General features: G+C 45.1%; 1 long non-coding RNA gene across 1 annotated transcript in view; it reads left to right on the top strand.

Annotated features, from left to right (window-relative positions):
- LOC146357693 (uncharacterized) overlaps positions 1-26,006 on the top strand; it is a 141,712-nt gene that overhangs the window by 76,421 nt on the left and 39,285 nt on the right. The window contains exon 4 of the long non-coding RNA XR_014786818.1: positions 1,878-2,023. This is a non-coding gene — a long non-coding RNA (uncharacterized LOC146357693). The remainder of the gene's footprint in view (positions 1-1,877; positions 2,024-26,006) is intronic.

Raw genomic sequence — 26,006 nt, 5'->3', positions numbered from 1 at the left:
TCAGTGGCTTCCCGCACCTCTCCCCCAGCCCGTCCATATAATCTGTTACCAGACTTTACTGTTTCACAGCCATCCCGATTAACAGATCCCAATTATGGTAAACATGCATACCATTCCATCAGTGTAGCAATTTGAAAATTAGCCAAGTGAATCAACTGACAATTCCTTAGATCTTGCAGGAGGCTATTTGGTAAACCAGGATCCAGATTTCACATGCACTGCCGTGGGCTTAACCTAAAACTGTCAGCCTCGTGTATCCAACAAATAACTGTGAAATTGATGAATCGTTAAACAGACTGGATGCAAATTAACACCAGTGCGCTGACAGCTACAAATGTCCAGCATGCATATTTGTTAACTGCAGAGAATACAGATGGCTTCAGATCCAGCAGAGCATTTCCCCTGGCCAAACTAGGGAGGGAGGGAGGGAACACTCTCCACCAAGTCCCCCCTTCCCCTGCTGCCCCCTTAACCTCCTTAAATCTGAGCGGAGGGGTGAGGGAGCCTCTGGAGCAGCCCTTGAGCAGCACTGGCAGCTCAAGGGGGAAGAGAGCATTGGCCAAGGTTGCTCCCGATCCTTCTGGCTGGAGTGTCCCCAGTTGAACTCAATGCAAGGAGTGCTCCCAGTGGGGAACTTCAGATCCAGGATTAAGGGCACAATCCTATGCCTCCAAAACAGGGTCTGTGGGGCATGGGATAATTTGGTTTCTTGGATCTGAGGCTGGAACCAGGGCTCTGACCTCGCAGTCCGGAAACCACGCTCCCCACCCCTCCCCCACCCCTCACAGCCAGCACGGTGCTCTCTGTCCTGGCTATGTCTCCGCACTTGGAAATGGAGCACGGAGAAAGTGAAAACAGGGTGGTCCTGGGGGCAGGGAGGGAGGGGAGGGGACCATGGAAGCCGCTTTATGCAGCTTCCAATGTGCTGCGCAGCCTCCTTCCTTCCTTGTCCCCAAAGCTGTGCCTAGACAAAGGAAAACTCCCATCTAGAGAAAATGCAGGGTAGCTGGATTGCTCCAGCCATCCTGCACTGGATACTTGGCAGCCTCTGACTTTGGAGGCTGTGGACTATCAAGATTTCACCCTCCATGGACTATTGCACCCTCCATGGTCTTACCGGGGCCCCTTTAGATGACCGTGCTGTATTAATTTAGTTGAAAGCAGACAGCTAACCTTTCTCTTCTCTCCCAGTCACCTCAATTTTATGCTTTACAACCACTTCCATGTTCCTGATACATTGGAGCAAAAAAGAAAAGAAAAAAAAAATTTAAATTGCCAAACCTGCTCAAAAAAGCATGTGCTGTTCCACATTTTAAACTCCCTTAAGTCATAGCACCATCGTAATTACAGGAATAAGATGGAGTTGGCTTTTGCTGCCCTGATACGAAACACATTTACTTGGGAATGAACACCATTGTACTGTAGAAAAGGATAATACATGTTTAAAGGGGGGGGGGAATGAGCATTTGTAACCATGTACCTGCCCAGCTGCTCACCCCTTGACTGTAACATGTTTGTTTTTTAAAAAAATAAGAATAAAGAAAAGTTGCTACAGCCACCAGCCCAGGTGCTAACACCAGGCCGATCTGCTGATGCCCCAGCACCTGCCATCATCTGGGTGGTCATTTGGGGGGGGGGGCTGGTCTGTGGGCCCCTGAATTTTGGCCCTGAGGTTGCTCCCTAGCTGTACCACTGAGTGCTCCCATTGGAGGGAGGAAATGCTGGATCCAAGCCATTATTTCTTCTGGTACCTCTGTTGTGCACCAATCAGCCAAAATCTGATGTATCCCTCCAGAGGTAACACATCCGCTCTGTTCCTTTGTGCTTCTTAGAGGTAGAAATTATTTTTAAATTTTATTTACGGCTTTGCTTATCAGGTAAAAGAAATATCCAGTACATCTCCTCTGCCATAGCTGGAACTTCATAACTGGAGCTCCCCAACAGTGAGCTGCTGCAGTGCACTGCACAAAGAAGTGGATAACCGATGTACTTAACCTGGCAAATTGATGGGCTCTGATTAAAGGTATATGTGGAGGTTCGGCTTTGCCAGCTTTTAATGTTGCTGAATTCACAAAAGCAGGCTTTTCTTGTCAAGGATGTTTTCACATTTCCTTTTTCTCTTCCTCAGAAGCAGTATGTTCATTCTCTGACCCCTGTAGGGTGATAAATATTTTATGGCAGATTATCTACCTCATAGCATTTCTAATAAGTTGTTACAAAACCAGTTTTCAGTCAGACAATTTTTCTGTTCGGTACAGCATAGTTTATAACAAAATCTCCTGATGCCGCTGCCAGGGCTTGCAGTCTGGAGGTACGCAGGTACCAGCCAGGCAGGTACTGTATATGCACCAGGCAGGTATATACACCAGTGTCAGGCATCAGCACTACTGGGCAGTTGCTGATAATGCCATGAAAAGCAGGTGGTTGAGGATTCATTACATTTGTCTTCATTTTTAAAAATATGAAAGCTCCCCCCCACACACACACACACAACAAAAATTACAGGGTCTAAGGACTTTTGCATTCTGAAGTTAGAGTAAGAAAACTTTCCCCATTTCCCAGAAAAGACACATAATCGTTAACCAGGAATGCCTGCTTCCTCCACCCTAATCTAAAAACATCAATTAATGTGTCTCCTGTTGCTGCAAACACTATTGCTTAGGATGGTTCCTTCCCTGCTGGGAACTGCTAAATCCTCTTTTACAACATTTGAAGACACAGTTAAGTGTGTGTAACAAACAGGCAACTCCTTTGTTGTATGGGCAAAACATGCTCATAATTTAGCTGCATTCTTGAAATCATCATTGGGGAGCTTAAGGTAGGAAATTGTTTCTTTTTTGCAAAATTGTAATTTTGTTTTGTTTTAATACACGGTTGTTATCAGCTGCAAGCCTTTTACAGGGCAATCCTATGCATGTTCAGACAGGAAAACTGGCTGGGGAATGCTGGGAGTTGTAGGACTTTTTTCCCCCATCCCAACACGCATAGGATTCTGGGTGTTCGTGTGATTTGAAAGGAAAAGAAGCCCTGTTCATAACTCAAGTGTTAATCCAGTTTCTAATGCATTTTGTTTTGAAGTTTTAGAATTTTCGTTATCTGTGCATTCCATCCATGCCTATGGTCCTCTGTACATCATCCTAACCTCCCAGCATTCAAAAGGCTTGGGTGTGTATTAGAGCTGTGCGCAGATGGCCTCTTAAAATTCTCTGGAGTATTTGTGGGCAGGGAAACTGGGGGGAGAATTTCACCTAATTTCGGCAAGGAACGGAGAAATTCTCCAACAGTTTCTCACAGACAGGGCTCACTGCTGGCAGGGGTTGTACGTACCACAGCTTCTTTCTTTTTTCCTTAGGGTTTTTGTTTTTTTCCTGCTGCCACTATTAAGTGTTGAGGCTTCCACTTTTCTGCATCATTCTCAGGGCATTTTATTATTTATTTTGCTGGTGTTTTTGAGCTTACCTAATCACTGCAGTGTGGTGAAGGGTGCTGCGCATGTGTGTTTTCTTTCTATTGCACATCTCCCAATTGCTCTCCAGACTCCCAGGCTGCTTGTGCTTCCTGATCTGAAAGAGCCCTGTGGGAGGCATTATTTTATTATGTCTTCCCTTGGGCTTTAATTGAAGTGTGGGAAGCTGAGGAGGCTACAGGCTGCCACAACAATGACTGTGCAATTAAAGATAGGACAGTTGTGCACAACTATAAAGAAGGCTGAGCGCCGAAGAATTGATGCTTTCGAACTGTGGTGCTGGAGAAGACTCTTACGAGTCCCCTGGACTGCAAGGAGGTCAAATCAGTCAATCCTAAAGGAAATCAACCCTGAGTGCTCATTGGAAGGACAGATACTGAAGCTAAAACGCTCAAATATTTTGGCCACCTAATGCGAAGAGAAAACTCCCTGGAAAAGACCCTGATGCTGGGAAAGACAGAAGGCAAAAGGAAAAGGGGACGGCAGAGGATGAGATGGCTAGATAGCATCACTGATGCAATGAATATGAACTTGAGCACACTCCGGGAGAGAGCGCAGGACAGGAAGGCCTGGCGTGCTATGGTCCATGGGGTCACGAAGAGTCGGACACGACTGAACAACTGAACAACAACAACAAGTTGTGCACACTCCTCCGCCACTTCCTAAGTAAGGTCAGCACAAGAACCCATGATAATTTCTCCGAAATTTCTTCTCCTTTGCATTTCTTTTCAAAAGCAATTTCTTTTCTATTTTTCTCTTTTCAATGAGAATGGTAAAAAAAAAAAAGTGGGAGGAATTTTCGGCACGGCACTAGTATATATAATTTGCTACAGGGTCTCTCTGCATAGAAGGCCACATGTGGCCCACAAGCCATGGGTGCACCCCTGCCCTAGAGATAAGCACTGCATTTATGTCTGGATAGCCATTGAGCTAAGATATGTTCTACTGCGTCACAAATCTGCATTGGGTCTTGTAACTGGTTTATACTTAGATAAATGTCCACACAATCTCATACTTGATCATTTTACAGTGTAATCCTATACAAAGCAACTTTTCCAAATCCATCTAGATCAGCCTTCTTTCCTTCCTTCACTCCCCCTGGTATGCAGCATTAGCAAAGATTTTGCATTTGCTGTAGATTAAAATAAATAAAGAAATCCAGTATGGTATGTTCCAAAGGTTCACAATAATGACCACTGCTATTAATATATGAATCATCTGACCCAGGAAAGTCGACCACACCAGAACTGTGTATCTCTATGGTAAGCAAGAGGGATTGCCCTTATAACTGTTAAATACATGTTCCAATAATGATGATGTCATCAAAAGACTAGCACCCCCAGAAGTAAACTCCGTTTGCCTATTTGTCATCAAAATGAAAAGTCTAGAGACGATTTAGATAACTCAGAAAAATAAACAAGCCAGGCTACTGGGCACTAAGATTTAAGTCACTGGGGGGTTAAGGCAGGGTCTCACTTGACGTGTCCTGCAAGTTGGGTATTCTGTCTCAGCTGGGATGAGAAGGGAACAGCTACACACCACTCTATGCATGTATTTAGACTGATTAGAGAGCAGGGCAGGGCCAAAACAAAAACTGGGTGGGGCCAGAGCAACATTCTCTCTCTCCCCTCCCCTCTCTCCCTCCTCTCTCTCTCCCTCTTGCAGTCTCTCCCTCTTTTCTTTACCATTTTATTTCTCTCTTCCCCCTTCTCCCTCTCCCTCTCTCTCACTCTGTCTGGCCATGTCTCCTTCTCTTTCTCCCCTTTCTTTCTCTCCCAATTTTTCTCTCTTCCACTCTTCCCTCACTTCTCTCTCTGTCTTTCCTCTCTGCGCACTGAGACAGGGGCAGGCTGTCAGAGTACAGAGAGGAAAATGCAGCCACTGATGATGCAGGAAGAGATGGTCTCTTCCTCCATCCCCAGATGGCTGCAGAAAAGAGGCAGAGAAGGGGGAGCAGCTGTGAGGGGGCATGGCCTAGTAGGTAGAGGTGGTAGGCTGGATGGGGAAGCCTGTTGTACTAGAACTCCACCACTGTATTACAATTGGGGATATACGTATTTTGCTGAATCTGTTTCATCTGTGTTTCATGGATTGTCAGGTGTCTTTCATTCTGTCATCTCCTCAGGGCTTCTCTACATTGAAGCAAAAATCCCACAGCCTTACTGGGGTTTCATCTTCCAGACTCTTTGAAGGATTATATTATAATCAACACAATACACGTGCTTCCCCCTTTTTTGCAGGGGGAGGCATTTCCTTTGTGGGCAAGTTCCATATGTTTCATTTATGCAGCCAGTAGATGGTACTGTGATGTTGCATGACTCCAGAAATACACCGCCTCTTTGATGGTGGTTTATTTTTATTACTGCACTTTCGACAATTTTAAAAAAGGCAGAATAAAACTTAAAAATGATGGAAGAAGCACTGGAGGCTGAGGATATCATGAAAAGGATCCACAAATTTCTGCACGTAACCAGCCATGAGTACACAATAAAAGCCTTGTGTGAAGAGGGCCTCACTGATGGAATCTGAATGTTTTTAGGGATGTGTGAGAATTTTGTTCCACTTACGAAAGTACGCATTAGTGCTAATGCACTTTGGTGCAAGTGTGAATTTGCACAACCCCCCTAAGTTAAAAAACGGTCTGCAAGTCTGCAGAATCCATGCCACTTAGAAAAAGCTGATTTGCTGCAGAATCCGCAGGTCAGATTAATAGAAATCTAAACTCATTTGAATCTGTTGCAGATTTCTCTGCCATCCCTAACAATGACTTCTATGCTCACATCACTATGTGAAGAATGGCCAGCCTTAATTCTTAAGCAAAGGGTGAAGTGGCACCGTGTGCTTAAAAGCAAGCTAGGAAAAGCTCACATTGTCTGTTGCCTTGATTCTAACTTTCCTGTGGGAAACGGAGGGATTGCACTGCTGGATATTTCATTTGGAAGCTTCTGGTGCCTTAAAACAACCTTTGTAAAGAAAAGCTGGGGAGTTTGGTTTGATTATGCTAGGTCCAAAAGAGAATGGTCCTTTGTGTAAGAATACACAGCATTGCAACAGAGCCTTAATGATTGCCTTCTCTCAAGTGAAGACAAAAGGAATGGAGAAAGGGAGCGAACAGATTGTCCCCCAGTCCCCTGATGAGCCTGGATACTCTGCAACTGAAATGACAGACGTGCATAGGAGCAGGCAGGGATGGCGGAGAATTTCTCTACAAATCTTCGGGAGGCCAAGTGCCGACGCATTCGGCCCCCCGAAATTGGAGGGGAAATTCTCCACCGGCCCCCTGCCCCACCTCGGGATGGGACTTACCTTCGGCGAATATCCCTCTCAGCGGCGGGTCCCGGCGGCGGTTCGGCGGGGGCGGGGGCGGCGGCCGGTCTCCCGACTGGCTGCCGCCGCCACCATTACAAAGTAAAAAAGTAAAGTTAAAAAAAACAAAACACACCTGTGATAGGCTACGTGACAATTTACGTAGCCTATCATGGCTAGATTTCCAAAGTCAGCCATGATAGGCTACGTATATTGTCACGTAGCCTATCACGGGTGACTTTGAAAAAAAAAAAAAAGCGCGTACGCAAATGGCGGCGCCCCATAGGCGCCGCCATTTGCGTTCCTTATTTGGACAGGGGTAGTCTACGTAAAGATTTACGTAGACTACGGCGAAAATAAGGGAACGCTATTTGCTATAAGGGAACGCTAAATCGTCACGTAGCCTATCACGGGTGTGTGTTTGTTTGTTTTTTCTGTACCTTTTTTTTTTGCGGCCGGGGAGACGGGGCGCTCCTCCCTGGCCTGAATTTCGCCGGCGAGGGATGGGGCGCCTCCCCCCCCCAGCCTGAACTTTGGGGGGAGAAGCGAAGCGCCTCCCCCCCACTGTGAAGCAAGCTGCGGGACGAGGTAAGTCCCTTTCGTCCATCCCTATGAGCAGGTCAAATGCTGGCTCAGGCATCGGCTGGCTCCTCCCCATCGTCAGCTTCAGGAACAGGACTGAGCTTCTGTCCATGTGGATGTCACTGATTAATTATTTAGAAGCTTTTTAAAAGTGCAAAAGTACTCTGGGGGTGGGGAGGGGGGATGTTCCTTGGCAACATCATTGATGGTATCAGCCAATCAGAATGGTATCTATGCAGCTTCTGCTATAAATTTGCAGAACCATTTTTTCAGAGAGGAATAAATCCCTGAGAGGAATAAGTATGCTTGGCTTGAAGGTAATGGGGGTTCTTCCAGACTGGCACACTACTCTGTATGTGTGACATCTGTCTTCTCCCTAATCTCCTTTGGATTCCTGTATCAGGGAATTATTGTGATCAGTTCCCAGCCTCTTCCCTCTTAGTCTCCAAAGCAGTCAAAATAGACATTGTTTTCAAATGGCTTCCTTTCCTTGGGAGGAAAAAAAACGCCAGCTGGTTATGAAGCTCTGCACTGCCAACATGTCTTTCCAAACATTTTGTCCCTGACACCATCTGCTGTATGACTATATATACATGCTGCTCTCTTTTTAGGTACAGACCTGGACTGTTAAATGAAACATGTTGATTGATTCTGAGGTGATAACATTCAGACTGATTTAAAGCAACTGCAAGTCACATTAGCAAGAAGACATATGGACTGAGTAACAGTCACTAGATAGTCTTTCCTTTAGTAGTCCTGGTTTGTACCTAAAGAGAGCAGAGTGTGTGTGTGTGTGGACAGACAGACAGACAGACAGACAGATAGTGTGCGTCCAGCCTTCCTGCCTCACCTCTTCTGGGATTCAGGCGACAAAGGCCTGGCATCCCCTGCTGCTGCTTCTCCACAACAGAGGTGGTGCCGGAGGCTTCCTACCTACCCCATTGGCCCGGACCACTGACCCAAGTGGTTTGTCCAGTGCTGCTCCCTCACTCACCCTTTCAGGTGAGCTCCTAGTGCCCTACAACTCTTGGTTCTGCTTCCCAGGTGCATTAATACGTTTTTGGAACAAACAAACAAACAAACCCACTCATTTGCTGTGGGAGTCGTCAGTCGACACCCAATTTCACACATAAAGCTGGGTTCTCCTGATTGGCTCCAGGGGGAAAGTAAGCCCATATTTGGCAATCAGGTAGTGCAGCAATGCTCCCTGCCTGTGCCTGGCCCTGTCCATTATTTCTAGCAATTATTTTGGAGCATGCGCAATATGCACACACATGCCAAGAAAACAGTACAATAGCCACAGTGCATGCCCAATACCAAAGCCACTGTACATGTGCACAGTGTTACTTAGATAGCTAGGCAAAGACTGGCGGAGAGTTGGAGACTCTTGTGCACTGCTTGCTTGCTGCAGTGTACCCCTGACTGAGTTTGACTTGAGCAAGTAGTAGGTAGGAGACAAATGTCTTGAGGCGATAAGAGGCAGGGGACTCCACCCTGCTTGCCCATGCCATGGCCCACCCTGGTTTTGCCTACATCCTTCAGCTGGATGGCAGCTGAAAGCAAAAGGACCCAAAAGTCTGGGAGGGTGTATAAGGCACCCTGGTGTCTATTCAGCAGTGCCATTTGCAATCACGAGGAAAATGTAGTGCTATGCTACACTTGCTACAATGTATTAGAACTGACCCCCTTTATGGATCACTGCCTTGTTGTGGCAAAGGGGCTTGCATAACTCAGTGAAGCCATAAGCTATGCCGTGCAGGGCCACCCAAGACGGACAGGTCATGGTGGAGAGTTCTGACAAAATGTGGTCCACTGGAGAAGGAAATGGCAACCCACTCCAGTATTCTTGACAAGAAAACCCCATGGAACGTATCACAAGGCTAAAAGATACGACGCCGAAAGATGAGCCCCTCAGGTTGGAAGGTGTCCAATATACTACTGGGGAAGAGCAGAGGGAATTTCCAAGTAGCGCCAGAAAGAGTGAAGCGGCTGGGCCAAAGCTGAAAGGACACTCAGCTGTGGATGTGTCTGGTGGTGAAAAGAAAGTCCGATGCTGTAAAGAACAATATTGTTTAGGAACCTGGAATGTCAGATCAATGAATCAAGGTAAGTTGGAGGTGGTCAAACATGAGATGGCAAGATTGAACAGCAACATCTTGGGAATCAGCGAACTAAAATGGACAGGAATAGGCAAATTTAATTCAGGTGACCATTATATCTACTACTGTGGGCAAGAATCCCTTAGAAGAAATGGAGTAGTGCTCATAGTCAACAAAAGGGTGGGAAAAGCAGTACTGGGGTACAATCTCAAAAACGATAGAATGATCTCAGTACGAATCCAAGGCAAACCATTCAACATCACAGTAACTCAAGTCTATGCCCCAACCACTGAGGCCGAAGACGCTGAGGTTGATCAGTTCTGTGAAGACCTACAACACCTTCTAGAACTAACACCAAAAAAAGATGTCCTCTTCATCATAGGGGATTGGAATGCTAAACTAGGAAGTCAAGAAATCACCGGGATAACAGGCAAGCATGGCCTTGGTGTACAAAATGAAACAGGACAAAGGCTAATAGAGTTTGCCAAGAGAACACGCTGATCATAGCAAACACTCTTTTCCAACAGCACAAGAGGCGACTCTACACATGGACATTACCAGATGGTCAGTATCGAAACCAGATTGATTATATACTTTGCAGCCAAAGATGGAGAAGCTCCATACAGTCAGTAAAAACAAGACCTGGAGCTGACTGCGGCTCAGATCATGAGCTTCTTATTGAAAAATTTTGGCTTACATTGAAGAACGTAGGGAAAAGCATTAAACCATTCAGGTAGGACCTAAATCATATCCCTTATGAATATACAGTGGAGGTGATGAATAGATTTAAGGGATTAGACCTGATAGACAGAGTGCCTGAGGAACTATGGATGAAGGTCTGTAACATTGTTCAGGAGGCAGCAACTAAATCCATCCCAAAGAAAAAGAAATGCAAGAAAGCAAAGTGGATGTCTGATGAGTAGGGATGTAAGAAATTGGCCTTACCTGGCTCTGCTGGGTTCCGCTGGGGGGGGGGGAGGCGCACCGTCCCTCCCCCCTAGATTCCTGGCCGGCCGGCTCCGCTCTGCGGGGATTCCACAGAGCCGCCGGCTGGCTCCGCCAGCAGCCGGACATCTGGCCGCTGGCTAGCAGGGATGCAAATGGCGGCGGCTGTAGCCGCTGCCGTTTGCGTCCCTGTAGTCAGCCGTGATAGGCTACGTAAATCTTTACGTAGCCTATCACGTCTGGCTTTAAAAAACAAACAAACACGCACGTACGCAAATGGCGGTGGCTACGGCCGCTGCCATTTGCGTTCCTATTTTGGGCCGTCTTAGTCTACGTAAATATTTACGTAGACTAAGACGGCGAAAATAAGGGGAATGCAAATAGCATAGCGGAGGCTATTTGCGTTCCCCCTTGTTTTCGCCATCTTAGTCTACGTAAATATTTACGTAGACTAAGATGGCCCAAAATAAGGAACGCAAATGGTGGCGGCCGTAGCCACTGCCATTTGCGTACGTGCATTTTTTTTAAGTCAGATGTGATAGGCTACGTAAAGTTTTACGTAGCCTATCACGTTGTTTTTTTCTTTTTTTTTTTAACCTAGCCATGATAGGCTACGTAAATCTTTCCCAGTCTATTGTTTTCCTCGATTTCTTTGCATTGTTCATTTAAGAAGGCCTTCTTGTCTCTCCTTGCTATTCTCTGGAACTCTGCATTCAGTTGGATATATCTTCCCCTTTCTCCCTTGCTTTTCGCTTCCCTTCTTTCCTCAACTACTTGTAAAGTCTCATCAGTAGGGACGGCAGAGAATTCCGCCATAGATCTCGGTGAGGCCGAATGCCAGTGCATTCGGCCCCCCAAACTCCATGGTGGAACGGCCTGCCACCCCCCCCCGACCCCGTGGATCCCCCCAGGGACGAGACTTACCTGGGGCGGATTTTCCGGGTGGCGGCGGCGGCTCCGGTCTTTTTTTTTTTTAACACTGGAAATGGCAGAGGCGGCAGCCAGTCGGAAGACCGGCTGCTGCAGCCGCCGCCGCCGGAGCCGCCGCCGGAGCCGCCGCCGCCACCCGGAAAATCCGCCCCAGGTAAGTCTCGTCCCTGGGGGGATCCACGGGGTCGGGGGGGGGTGGCAGGCCGTTCCACCATGGAGTTTGGGGGGCCGAATGCACTGGCATTCGGCCTCACCGAGATCTATGGCGGAATTCTCTGCCGTCCCTACTGATGAGACTTTACAAGTAGTTGAGGAAAGAAGGGAAGCGAAAAGCAAGGGAGAAAGGGGAAGATATATCCAACTGAATGCAGAGTTCCAGAGAATAGCAAGGAGAGACAAGAAGGCCTTCTTAAATGAACAATGCAAAGAAATCGAGGAAAACAATAGACTGGGAAAGACTAGAGATCTTTTCAAGAAAATTGGAGATATCAAGGGAATGTTTTATGCAAAGATGGGCATGATAAAGGACAAAAAAGGCAGGGACCTAACAGAAGCAGATGAGATTAAGAAGAGGTGGAAAGAATACACAGAAGAACTCTACAGGAAAGATCTGAATGTCCCTGATAGCCATGATAGTGCGGTGATGAACTTGAGCCAGACATCCTCGAGAGTGAAGTCAAGTGGGCCTTAGGAAGCATTAGTAACAACAAAGCTAGCGGAGATGACAGTATTCCAGCTGTGCTATTTAAAATCCTAAAAGATGATGCTGTGAAAGTGCCGCACTCAATATGCCAACAAATTTAGAATACTCAACAGTGGCCATGAGACTGGAAAAGGTCAGTTTACATTCCAATTCCAAAGAAGGGCAATGCCAAAGAGTGTTCAAACTACCGTACAGTTGCGCTCATTTCACATGCTAGCAAGGTGATGCTCAAAATCCTACAAGCTAGGCTTCAGCACTATGTGAACCGAGAACTACTGGAAGTACAAGCCGGGTTTCGAAGAGGCAGAGGAACTAGAGATCAAATCGCCAACATTTGCTGGATCACGAGAAAGCACGAGAATTCCAGAAAAACGTCTATTTCTGCTTCATTGACTACGCTAAAGTCTTTGATTGTGTGGATCACAACAAACTGTGGCAAATTCTTAAAGAGATGGGAGTACCAGACCACCTTACCTGTCTCCTGAGAAACCTGTATGAGGGTCAAGAAGCAACAGTAAGAACCGGACATGGAACAACCGTTTGGTTCAAAATGGGGAAAGGAGTACGACAAGGCTGCATATTGTCGCCCTGCTTATTTAACTTATATGCAGAGTACATCATGAGAAACGCTGGGTTGGATGAATCACAGGTCGGAATTAAGATTGCCGGGAGAATTATCAACAGCCTCAGATACGCAGACGATACCACCCTAATGGCAGAAAGTGAAGAGGATCTCAAGAGCCTCTTGTTGAGGGTGAAAGTGGAGAGTGCAAAAGCTGGTTTGAAACTCAACATTAACAAAACAAAGATCATGGCATCTGGCCTCATCACTTCCTGGCATATAGAAGGGGAAGAAATGGAAGCAGTGACAGATTTTATTTTCTTGGACTCCAAGTTCACCGCAGACAGTGACTGTAGCCATGAAATTAAAAGATGCTTGCTCCTTGGGAGGAAAGCTATGGCACACCTAGACAGCATAGTAAGAAGCAGAGACATCACCTTGCCGACAAAGATCCGTATAATCAAAGCTATGGTATTCCCAGTGGTAATGTATGGCTGTGAGAGCTGGACTATAAGGAAGGCTGAGCACCGAAGAACTGATGCTTTCGAACTGTGGTGCTGGAGAAGACTCTTACGAGTCCCCTGGACTGCAAGGAGGTCAAATCAGTCCATCCTAAAGGAAATCAACCCTGAGTGCTCATTGGAAGGACAGATACTGAAGCTGAAGCTCAAATATTTTGGTCACCAAATGCGAAGAGAAAACTCCCTGGAAAAGACCCTGATGCTGGGAAAGACTGAAGGCAAAAGGAAAAGGGGACGGCAGAAGATGAGATGGCTAGATAGCATCACTGATGAAATGAATATGAACTTGAGCACACTCCGGGAGAGAGCGCAGGACAGGAAGGCCTGGCGTGCTATGGTCCATGGGGTCATGAAGAGTCGGACATGACTTAACGATTGAACAACAACAATTAGAACTGACAGGGCTGTTTCTCAAGTAGCTTTATTTCCAGCAACTTATTCAGTGAATGGGATGTTTCATTTTCATTCTAATTTCCTTCTTTCAAGTTGACACTGAAGTTTGCCTGATTTCAAAGATGTGTCTTTGTATTTTGTACATGAGAAACTGTGAGCCGATACTGTTCTTCCCCAAAGACTGTTTCCTATATCTCTAAGGCAATGAGCCATTCTTGTTCTGGGTAATCTGTTTAGTTTTTTGAATTTCTCCTGCCTTATTGTGTAGTGTCTTTTAAAGTTACTACTCAAATGCTGTTTTGTTCATAGCACTGGTTTAAAGTAAATTTTACTGCTTAGCTTAGCTTTCAATTTCCTGGCTTTTTGGAATTTGAGCCAACATGAGATAGCCATAACTCTGCTCTTTTAAACTGGGAGGTTGCTTGATCATTGAATACACACACACACATTTTTTTTTTACAATCAATAATATAAATCCCAGGACCCATTAAAAATCCTACTATATGTTGTTAAATGCCTGAAAGTAGAGGAAGGTCTTAACCTGGCACTAAAAAGATGTAGGGGTATACGAAATACTCACCCTGTTCCGATCTGGGGTGTCTGCGGGGAGGGAAGGTGATCCGTCCCTCCCCCCGGAATCCTCCCTGGCCGACTCCACTCCGCGGCGAGTCTGCAGAGCCACTGGCCAGGCCCGTCTGCAGCTGGACTGGGGATGCAAATGGCATCCAGCATAGCCGACAGCATTTGCATCCCTGCGCTTTTCGGTGATAGGCTATGTAAATATTTCCGTAGCCTATCGTAAAAAGAGTAGCAACGCAAATGGCGTAGCCGATGCCATTTGTGTCCCTGCTCTTTGCCATGATAGGCTATGTAAATATTTACATAGCCTATCACCAAAAAGCACAGGGACGCAAATGGCGTTGGCTATGCCAGACGCCATTTGCATCTGCAGTCTGGGGCAGTGGATGGACGGCAGTGGATGGACCTGGACAGACTGGCTGGCAGCAGGTAGGGACTGTCCGGGGAGGATTTCGGGGGGGGGCGGGGGGGAGTAATCCGTTCCACCACGGACTCCAGGGATTTCTCCGCCACCCCTAAAAAGATGACAATGTTGGTGCCAGATGGGCCTTACTGGGAAAATCATCCCATAATCAGGGGTTTGCCACTGCAAAGGCCCTCTCCCTTGTTGCCATCTTCTGTACCTCCCTTGGAGGAGGCAGTTGGAGAATGGAGAATGAGTAAGATCTGTTGAAGAAGCCTTTGCTGCATCCCAATGTGGGCTGATGATCTTAGGTGGGTCATGATGGGTGATGGGGTTTTCTCTAAGGCTGCACCCCAGTTGTGGAATTCTCATGATGTTTGGCTTGCCCTCTCCCTTTTAAGCATCTGCCACCTAGTGAAGACAATTCTGTTTTGGTGGGCTTTATATTAGCCTTAGTTTATATCTGAGTGAGTCTAATGGTCTTAATTTATCTGCTATACTGTTCAAATTATTTTTGTTATGATTGTTTTATAGCAGGGAGGGGCAACCTAATTTGGTCCAGATGCTGGATTGCCCCCCTGAACCAAGCTGGCAGATAGGATGATGTCAAAGGTGTGGGGCCCCTCTGCCAAGCCCTGTCCCCCTCCCATGATGGTCTCAAGTCCGCCCAGCCCCCCTTTTCCTTTCCCTCCACTGTGCAGACAGAGAGGTACAGAGCTCTGTGCCTCTCTCTCTGCATGGAGAAAGCGACTTGGATGGGGCTTGCAGAACTGGGTCTTGGCCAACCCCTGGCCAAGTCAGGTGCCTCATACACCTGCTTGCATCCCAGTTGGGCAGACTGGGTAATCCCATGGGCTGAATTAGGTCTGTGGACTAAACAGGCCTCCACTTTTTATAGCCTTTTAAAAATGTTGTTATACACTCATTTGAATTATTGAATGCCATTTGAATGAATGAATGATGAATGAATGAATGAATGAAGTAATCAGGCCTGCTTCTGGAATGGTATATGCCATAAAAAGAAAAAAAAAAGTAAGGTGGGGTTAATTAATTTGCCTTCTCTAGGGCATCTTTCAGTGACTTAGAAATGACTTATAAATGATATCTGTCAGCTTAGAAAACCTATCTCATCCTCATTCACTTATATTTTTACTAGAAATGTTTTCTAGTAAAAATTATGTGAATTAAGAACGCAATCCTATGCATGTTTAGACAGAGAAAAGGCCTACAACTCCCAGCATGCCCCAGCCAGCAATGCTGGCTGGGGCATGCTAGGAGTTGTAGGCCTTTTCTCTGTCTAAACGTACATAGGATTGCGCCCTAAATGTCTTTTAGTAACTTGATGTTATCAAATTAAAACTTTCTTTAGAACGACTGGAGGACCCATTATAATGTCAAAATAATCTACTCCTTCCCATCTAAAATGGTGGAATATTTTTCTTGCGATGTTTCCACACAAACTCATATTTTCATTCTTACACCTTCACTGAACAAAGTTAAAATGATGGGACCAGGATGCAGTGGCCGAATGCACTGGCATTTGGCCTCACTGAGATCCGTGGCGGAATTCTCCAACACCCCTAAAAAATATCAAACCTGCATACGTTTGTCAGTGGCTTAATTTTTTAAACAGTAATTTCTACAGGTCTGTGGAGAAAAATCCACAGTAAACAGAGATATCTGAAAAACTCATTACAAATGCATTTTGAACTTTGAAGGATACTTAGCTGACCACTTTGTGAGGGCTCAATTTGCAGTCACAAAAGCATGCAGTTGCTTAAGCAATGTGTCATCAGACGATTACAGGTTAATCTCATAGATCCATGTTGCTTCAAGACAGAACAGAATACAAACTGCCTTAATTAAGGAGGAAAGGCCTGCATTGCGGTAACATATGCCCTTCATCCTGGTAAGTTGTATTGGTGAGGTTAGAATTATGCTGAAGCAGATTTACTTGGCCATTTGAATTTCACACAGAAAGGATATATTTTTTATTTCACAGGATGGAAGTGGGCAAGACAAATGGTGTGAGCAACTGTGTGATACTCAGTTACGATATGTAGATCTCACATGCATTGGCCTGGATCTGAAGGGAAATTAATTTAAGGAAGTTCACGGAAGGAAAAGCAAAAGTTGGCCATAAGAAAAAAAAATCCCAAATCCTTACTAGTGTAATACTTTTATCAGGCCCCTCCTGAACAATGTGGGATGGGGTGTGGGGGATTGCTAGTGGAAGGGGGCATTGCTCCAAATGGGATGAGCCTCTGTTCAATTTGGGGCAATTTGCCCTCCCCCAGTAGCCCCCACACCCCATTATACATTGTTCAGGAGGGACCCCAGCCCTCCAGAGAATGTTGTCTGGGCGCCCAGATAGATGTAGAGGGAGGAGTGGTTAATTTTATTTATTTATTTATTTATTTCATTTCTATACCGCCCAATAGCCGAAGCTCTCTGGGCGGTTCACAAAAATTAAAACCAAACAACACACAGTCAGAATCTTTCCTTCTGTGAACTTCCTTTTTCACCTAGTGGGGATGACAAACTTTCCTTCCAGGAACTTCCTTTTTTAACATATTTTAGGATCCACAGTATTCTTTTGAGCTAAAGACCTGTCAGCATGAAGCGTTATGAGTATTGCTGAAGCTGACTTCCAACACTCCTGCTCTCCCCACCTTTCACCTCACAATTGCTTTCCCCTGCCTTTGCTTAGTCTTCTCTGCTTGCACTACCTTGCTTGAAGGAATTGGCTGAACTCCTCTGATGTCAGGGTGGGTCCTGTGTTAGTCTTGCCAATGGGTCATCTCCCTAGCTCTAGTTTCACAACACTCTCTGTGATGTTAAAAAGCCTAATGTTTGCTCCAGTTGCCATTGCCCCTTTGGCCAACAAGGAAAGACAATTTGGGAGACATAGAAAAATCTTTGATTCTGAATTGATTTTGAATTTATGATGTAGGCTTTCAAATAGCATCTTGCATGTGCAGATGGGTTCACCAGTGGTCTTGCAGCCTTTTACCAGAAACAGACACTAATGGGTTATATGTAGGACCAGTAAACCTATTATTAAATGCCAAGTTGGTGATAAATAAAACATCATCCATTCCTGATTTAATTATACATGAGACAACCAAATTTGTGTTATTGCAGTGACCTTGCTGGACGAGGCATCTGGGCTGATGGAGTCCATGGTGGAATTCTCCACCATCCCTACTTTTCCCTGCCTTGAAATCATGTGCCACTGCCTTCCCTGTGTTAGGTATCTTTACAAGCCACTGTGGATCATCACTTTCAGAAGATGGCATCTATCAACCTTGATATGTTCTTTCTACAGTGGATGTAGGAGGGACCAATTACGGTGAAGACATCCTGGGAGATTCTTGCAGTCATTTGGATATTAGAACTCTCTGTGTGCAAAAATGCTTTAATTATAATTTTGATTACTGCAATATTAAAGGCAATGTGGAAGAGAAGGCCTGACCATTGCCATTCCTGGCTCTAGGCATCTCCCACACTTCATCTTCCTCATTTGAGGGAAGGCTTGAATTAGGTGAAACATGAGCCTGGATTGCAAGTGTGTACATCCATTTAATTCTCACTGGGCACATTCACATGACCAGGGAGGGAAAATAAGCCACAGTGGCTTATTTTCTCTTCCCACATGTGCCTGTCGTGAGCCACCTAATTAATATAATTACCCTTGGTGAGCATGGTTGTTGTGATGTCTATACCCAGTGAGGGTGGATGGCTGTGGTGGTTTACAAATAATTCTGAAACCCTAGAAGAAGCTATGGTTTGTAAACCACCCCAGTCAGATTCAGACGTCTCATGCCTGGCAAAGGTAATTATGCTAAGTAGGTGGCTTGCGACCGGCATGTGCAAGGAGGGTGATCGTGTGAACCCGGTCACTAAGTCCAACTGCCTGTGACATACATTATGCTGTGACATATAAATCTATGTCTATACCAGCCTTTCCTAATGTGGGGTCCCCAGAAGTTGATGCACTACAGTTTCCATCAACCCCAGACAGCATTGCCAATAGTCAAGGAGATCATCTAATCCAACAACATATGGGGACCCCATGTTGGGAAAGTCTTATTTATACTTCATGAGGTTTTCAGTGGGGAACTGATGTTCCGTTATTGCATAAGTTCACAATCCTATGAGTGTTTAGACAGAAAAAAGGCCTACAACTCCCAGTATGCCCTAGAATGGTTGGCTGGGGTATCCTGGGAGTTGTAGGCCTTTTTTCTGTCTAAACAGGCATAGGATTGCACCTTAAATGTATTTGAACCATGGCACTGATATACTGTTGTAATATATTAATGTTCTGAATTGCTGGAAATGACCTAATATTGCTGCTCCTGTCATCTGTTTCCATAGAAAACCCCTGAAAATCATTGTTTTATTTTTTGTGGGAGAACTATGAACATCTTACAAAACATTCCACTTTTAATCAGCAGTACTTTGGGGTGATTCCGCAGCTATTGTTCATGCCTGCCTTTGTTCAGCTGCTAGTTTCCCAAAGTATTTATTAGTGCATCCACTTACTCAGAGTCACTGTCATGCTAAGAAGGATAATTACATGCTGTACAGAAGCTCTTGATAAGAAAATAGGGAAAAAATATATCAGCAATATCAAAAAAGCACCTGAAGTTAATTATAAATTAAGAATGAAATATAGGCAGTAAAATGCTGTAATTATTTCCAGAGGTTAATTTTTTTTAAGGACTGAATATTATTTCATGTCAGGTAATTTTAAACCAACACCCCCCCCCCCATGTTAATTCATTTATACTCATGACAGCTGATAGACGAGCGATTATTCGTCTTAAGAAAAATGTGACTATAGAGGTAATTTGTCAAAAGTTACTTTTGCATATGATGGTTTAGATTCCAGTTACCTTTCATAGCATCCAGACCTTTTGTCTCACTGCAGTGATAATTATTTTTGAAACCACATTAAAGAATATAATGTAGGCTGGGTGAGCAAAGTAGAAGTGTGTCATTAAAGTTATATACTTTTAATGAGACATTTTCCCATGATGAGTTCAAGGAAGCAAGATGTTATAGAGGCATTGTATCTGCTTTCCAAAGCAAGTAATCCAAAATGTTGGGAAAGTGTTTCAAAGAGAAACTATTGGATATTTAGGACCTTTGAAAACTGTGACATCATAGAATCATAGGGTTGGAAGGGGCCTACAAGTCCAACCCCCTGCTCAATGCAGGAAGCCTGATTCCCAGTCAGTCTCCCTTCCAAGGACTAACCAGGGCTGACCCTGCCTGCTTAGCTTCCAAGATCAGACGAAATTGGGAGGGGTGGTCCACACATATCCCTGGCATGTTGAGTATACATGCTTGAGTGGGGTATGCTGCCCCAGCACAGGTATAACCTTGAATGTGAACCATGTCCAGGGTCTTCTTACATAAGGTGGACGCATGACATCAGAAAGGATTATTCTTGTTTATATTTATACCCATCTACTCAGGGAAGAGGACATTATCACAGGACATTTTAATGCCATGTTAGAAAATTCCTTGGCTAGATCTTCCCACACTTTCTGTCTCTTTACAATATGTGATTTTCAGGTGATTTTTCAGCATTATACTCAGGTGTATTTAGTGGACACATGATGCTTCCCTTACAACAATGCTAGAGATGATACTTTCTATTCTACCTCTCACATCACCATGTTGATAAGATTTGGTGTCTACCTCCCTCATATCATAGTTGCAGGAATCCTCTGTTTTACTGATAACTTCCAAAGCATTTCTCACCCCTGCTAAAGGCTGGCTGAGGGAGACTAGGATTGGGTGAAAGAGTCCCAACTGGTACTGGTACTGAGGAGGTCCACTGGTTGGTGGTCCATCTGGCTCAGAGGCCCCCAATACACCCCAGCCCTGACAATACCCAGTGGTCTTTCTGCTGGCAATGGGGCAAAATAAAGTCATTCTAGGGGTGAGATGGGGGCAGCCTTGAATCCATAGGATTCAAAAACCCCTTGCTGGATTGGGTGCGTATTGATGCTAGCCTTGAGCTGTGTTGGTATTACCCTGCCCATTGAAACCAATGCAAGGGATCTTTAAAAAGAAAACAACAACAACAACAACAACAACAACAACAACACACACGTGCACGCACGCACGCACACACACACACACACACAGTGAGTTTTGCCAGGAAAGTAAAAGGAATTGATCACCTTCCCTACTCTAGACCGTGCCTATATTTGAGTTTCAAACCTCAAAAATAGAAGCTGTCCTTGTGCTCTTGGATACTAAATTCTGCCCTACTTCAGAACGAGTTTTAAGTACTCACACCGATCTCAATATTGCTTCTTAGCGTGTGTGTGTGTGTGTGTGTGTGTGTGTGTTAGAGGTATCTCCCTTAATCTTGGGTGTTTGGGATTCCTTCTAAATATGTCTCTAAGTTGCTTCATTTATGTCACCACTTGAATGAAAAGACATGGAGAACAAGCAAGAGCTATTGAGCTGATGAATAAATGAAAAAGTTGAAGAGCTACTGCATAAAATTTTGGATTTGGATAAAAAAAATCTCTCTCACATGACATCTTGAGAGCACATACTACTACCAAGAAGAGCGACAGTTTGCTGTACAACACAGTCCCCTTTACTTAGAACGAACTGCAGATCCTTCTGCAGTCTAGCAAAGTGTGGAGAATAACTGAGTTTGTTGATGTTGCTTAGTTAGATGATATATACATATATTCCTTAATGCCTCCAAGGTTTGTTTATCCAAGAGAAAGAGAAAGAAACCTCAAGGTCTGCTGAATATGGACCGGTGGACTGATGTTTATTATTACTTCAATTTTGGAGTAGTTGACTATATTACCAGACACAGAACTAAAATGGTAACACTCGTTCATGAACTTTGGGACAGATGATGTATACCATCTGAATGCATTTCATGCTTATGTTCAGTGTTACCTGTATTGAAGCCTTTAATTGTAGAGTGAGTTGTTCTAAGGGAGTGGCAAGTGTTTCCAATACTAAACCAAACAATGTTGAAAAAATAAGAGTTATTTGGACATGCTTTTAGAGCAAAGCATTTGCTCTTCCAGAAAGCTACCCTCTTGTAGCCATCAGATTTTTTTACTAACTTATTGCCAGCCTTGGGTACTTTTCCATTATAAAACAAGGTTGCACGTTCCCTTGAGAATCAACTGTGCCTGAGAGTAGAATGTTGAATGTAGTATCTTGGTAAAAGGGGAGTCAGCCAGAATGTCCTGATAAAAGACACACACACACACACACACAGATCTGTCCAACCTGACAGCTCAGCTTCTATTGTATTTGGTGAGAGGGGGTGTGCCATTTATTGTAAAATTGTTTGTATTTGCTCTTCTTTCTGGCACTAGACACAAAGGTGGGTTTTTCTTGGCAATAAGATGCCTACATACAAACTAACTGTTGAGATTCATAGCTACCTGATAGAGGGGGTGTGTCACCAGGCCTTCTTTTATTCCTAAAATTGCCATAGTCTTTTGAACCTACTGCCAAAGAAGGACTGATATTAGAAGAGCCTAACTATTACAAATGTTCCCAAGGCATCTCCCCGAAGACTACTGCTTGATATAGGAATTTATTAAATATTTGCTTGTTGTAAGTAGCTTTTTTACTCTATCCATCTTTGTTTCTAATAATTAGTTGGTTCTCAGTTATTAGGTGTTTAAACATGTGCTAATTCATTCTCAAGCCCTCCATGGAATAGAAATGAGGACGATAGGCCTATAGTTCTGCAATAGCTCAAAAGTTACACTGGGACTTTATTGAATGTAAAGATTTTATTACTAAGACGTCTGGTCACAGGCATCTTAGCAATAAAATGAGTACTGAGCAGAACTATATGTTCCTGCAGTATTGATCAATACACGATGCAGTGATCAAGTTAGCAGAATAATTCTTGTTTATATCTGAATACAGAGTTTTCTCTACTTTATAATGTCTATGTACTAGTAAAGCTTCTTATTATTACCATTTTGTTTTATTCTTGCAAACTTGGATAGTGGCTGTTTTTTAAAGGAATTGTACATGACTTTTCACTTTATTTTGTTGCTAGTTGTAGCAAAGGGGAAGCAGAAACCTACAAAATACTGGTCTGGTCACTGTCTAAATGCAATCAGTTGCAAAGACATCAACAACAGAACAAAAGAAGCTGGAGGTGACTGGGAAATTGTGAATTATGCTGGGAATTTAGAAACATATCCCGGCCTTACATTATAGTGGAACTAGATATTATGAAGAAAATGTGGTTTCCAACTCAGGAAACTATAGGACATGTGGGGCTGAATTGGTGGGTGATAGCATACTTAACCCATCCCATTTGCCAGTAACCACCAGCTCCTTTTAATTTATGTTTTTCATCTAGGTTCTGAGACTGGAAGTAAGTCCAACTGAGGGAAAAACTGCACTGGAGTGCATGTGTGGCATCTGCCAGCACAGGAGGAATTAAGCATTCTTCCTGGCCTCTGTAAGTGCCCTTAACTGCCATATTCCCATTATTTCAGTAAATGTGAATTTTGACACTTGCAATTACCCAAAACACATGCACGCACACATATTGATGCAGTTTTCCCCAACCTGGCACCCTCTGGACATGTTGGATTACAACTCCCATCATGTCCAGTCCAGCCAATGACCATGCTGTCTGGGGATGGTGGAAATTGTAGTCCAACATATCAAGAGGGCACCAGGTCAGGGAAGGCAGATACAGAACAATGAAATGCAAAAGTTAAAATACAGTCTGTGGTGAGTCACTTTTTTAAAAAGTGGGGAAGAAGCCACTTTTTTTGGGGGGGGGTAGAGTCTACACAAGAACTTTGCTGGCACCGTGTTTGAAATGAAGCTGCCAAATGAAAATGGAGTGAATGCTTGGCTATTGGCACTACCTGTTCTCAAGCTGAATTGCTGAATTGCTTTCTGGTAATTCAGCACATTTCTCATAATTAGGTGGTCAGTTTTTCTGATCCTTTGAGAGTTACAGGATGCATGTGTTGAAAGCTGATTAGTCAGTCACAGTCAATACCATGTTTGCTAGTACAAATGTTCTTCAGATAATTGAACTGGAAGGTGGAATTTTTCACATAGGCTATAAAATTTTGACTCTTAGTCTCACAGCTGGTGAAAACTACCGTAGAAAGCATGATGGGCATTGATTTGACTGAAGGCACTTATGGGGGCATCTCTGTTTGTGGATGGGTGGGTGTGTTGGTGGTTTTATTTTTTAAATCTTCTTCCTCCATGTATTGATTTTTTGGGATAGTTGCATCTCTACAGATGTTTTGCCTCCATGTGGGTACTGGAATTATTCCCCTACATGGGTATGCAGAACATGCCATCCATGCAACTTATTCAAAAATGATCCCATAAGCTGCTACTAAAGGGAAAACAGATAATGGGATCCTCTTCAAAACAATAACTGTGTTATTGAACACCCTTCAGGCAAAGGGGTGGGACCAAACAGACTAGCATATTTCAGCTTAAAGCTCTTACTGCCAGCAATTTATTTATTTATTTAATTTATTAATCGCCCATCTGGCTGGTCACCCAGCCACTCTGGGTGATGTATGAAGTATATAATAAAACAGTTTAAAACAATAAAATTCTACAGTAAACACATTTTCTAAAATACCCTAACCCACCCCAAATGTCTGCCTGAACAACCACATTTTTAATGCGCGGCAGAAGCTCATTAAAGAGGGGGCATGGCGGAGTTCCCTAGGGAGGGAGTTCCACAGAGTGGGGGCCACCACAGAGAAGGCCCTCTCCCTCGTCCCCACCAGTCTAGCTGTCCTGGCTGATGGGATAGAGAGAAGGCCATCCAAGGCTGATCTTGTTAAGCAGCCTGTCTGGTGTTGCTGGAGGAGCTCCTTAAGATAGGCTGGGCCAGAACCATATAGGGTTTTAAAGGTCAAAACCAACACCTTGAATGTGGCCCGGAAAACAACTGGTAACCAGTGCAACTCCTTCAGCACTGGAGTGATGTGATCTCGCCAGCGGCTGCTTTTAATCAGGTGAGCTGCTGTGTTCTGTACCAGCTGCAGCTTCTGAACTGTCTTCAAGGGTAACCCCACGTAGAGATTATTACAGTAGTCTAAACGAGACTACTGATGGGAGCAGATGGTCTACCAATGGGAGCAGATGGTCGGGAAGGTAGGGGCACAGCTGCCATATCAGATGGAGTTGATACAGCGCTGTCCAGCTCACAGCTGACACCTGAGCCTCCATGGACAGCTGGGAGTCCAAAATGACCCCCAGGCTGTGGACCTGGTCTTTCAAGGGTAGCCATACCCCATTCAACACCAGGTCAACATCCCCCAGCCTCCTCTTGTCTCCCACCAAAAGTACCTCGGTCTTCTCAGGGTTCAGCTTCAGCTTATTCCTCCCTATCCAGCTACTCACCATCTCTAGACATTTGGACAGGGATTGTACGGCTAACCTTGGTGAAGATTTGAATGAGAGGTAGAGCTGTGTGTCATCTGCATATTGATGACACCACACCCCAAACCTCCCGATGATAGCCCCCAGCAGCTTCACATAGATGTTAAATAGCATCGGGGAGAGGATGGAACCCTGTGGCACCCCACAAGTGAGCGGCCACGGGTCTGAAACCTTCTCTCCTAGTGCTACCCTCTGGTACCTGCCGGAGAGTAAGGACTGGAACCACCACAATACAGTGTCTCCAATGCCCTACCTCTCTAGGTGTCCTAGGAGGATGCCTTGGTCAACAGTATCAAAAGCTGCTGAAAGGTTGAGGAGAACAAGGAAGGAGCATTCACCCCTATCCAGAGCCCTCCTCATAACATTAGGGATGTACGAAAATCACTTACCTGTCCGTGGATTATGCTGATGGTGGGGGGAGGCGCTCCGGAATCCTGGATGGGGGGGGAAGTGCTCCGTCCCTCCCCCCGGAATCCTGGATGGGGGGAGGCACTCCGTTCTTCCCCCCCCCCGGAATCCTCCTTGGCCGGCTGTGCTCTGCGGCAGCTCCGCGGAGCAGCAGGCCAGGCCCAGCCAGGCCAGAGCCATCTGCAGCCAGATTTCTGGCTGCGGAGGGCTCTGGGGGAAAAAAAACAACCCTGCGTACGCAAATGTAGGGGTGCACGAAAGTCCCTTACCTGTCCTCGAAGCTTTTCGCGGTCGGGGGGAGGCGCTTTGCTGCTCCCCCCGCGAAGTTCAGGCCAGGGGGGGAGGCTTCCTGCCTCGCCCGGCCGAAATTCAGGCCGGGGGGGAGGCTTCCCACCTCGCCCGGCCGAAATTCAGGCTGGGGAGGAGGCGCATCGCCTCGCCCGGCCACAAAATAAAAAGTTAAAAAAAAACCAAAAAACGCCCCCGTGATAGACTACGTGACGATTAACGTAGCCTATCACGGCTAGATCTGCAAAGTCAGTTGTGATAGGCTACGTAAATCGTCACGTAGCCTATCACGGGTGACTTAAAAAAAAAAAGCGCGTATGGATAATGGCGGCCCCCATAGGGAGCCGCCATTCCCATTCCTTATTT

This window comes from Heloderma suspectum, chromosome 1 (genome assembly GCF_057233095.1).
Source record: "Heloderma suspectum isolate Gila_16-S chromosome 1, 16-S_ref, whole genome shotgun sequence".
In the NCBI taxonomy this organism is placed as follows: Eukaryota; Metazoa; Chordata; class Lepidosauria; order Squamata; family Helodermatidae; genus Heloderma; species Heloderma suspectum.
This window is presented reverse-complemented; position numbering and strand designations above follow the sequence as displayed.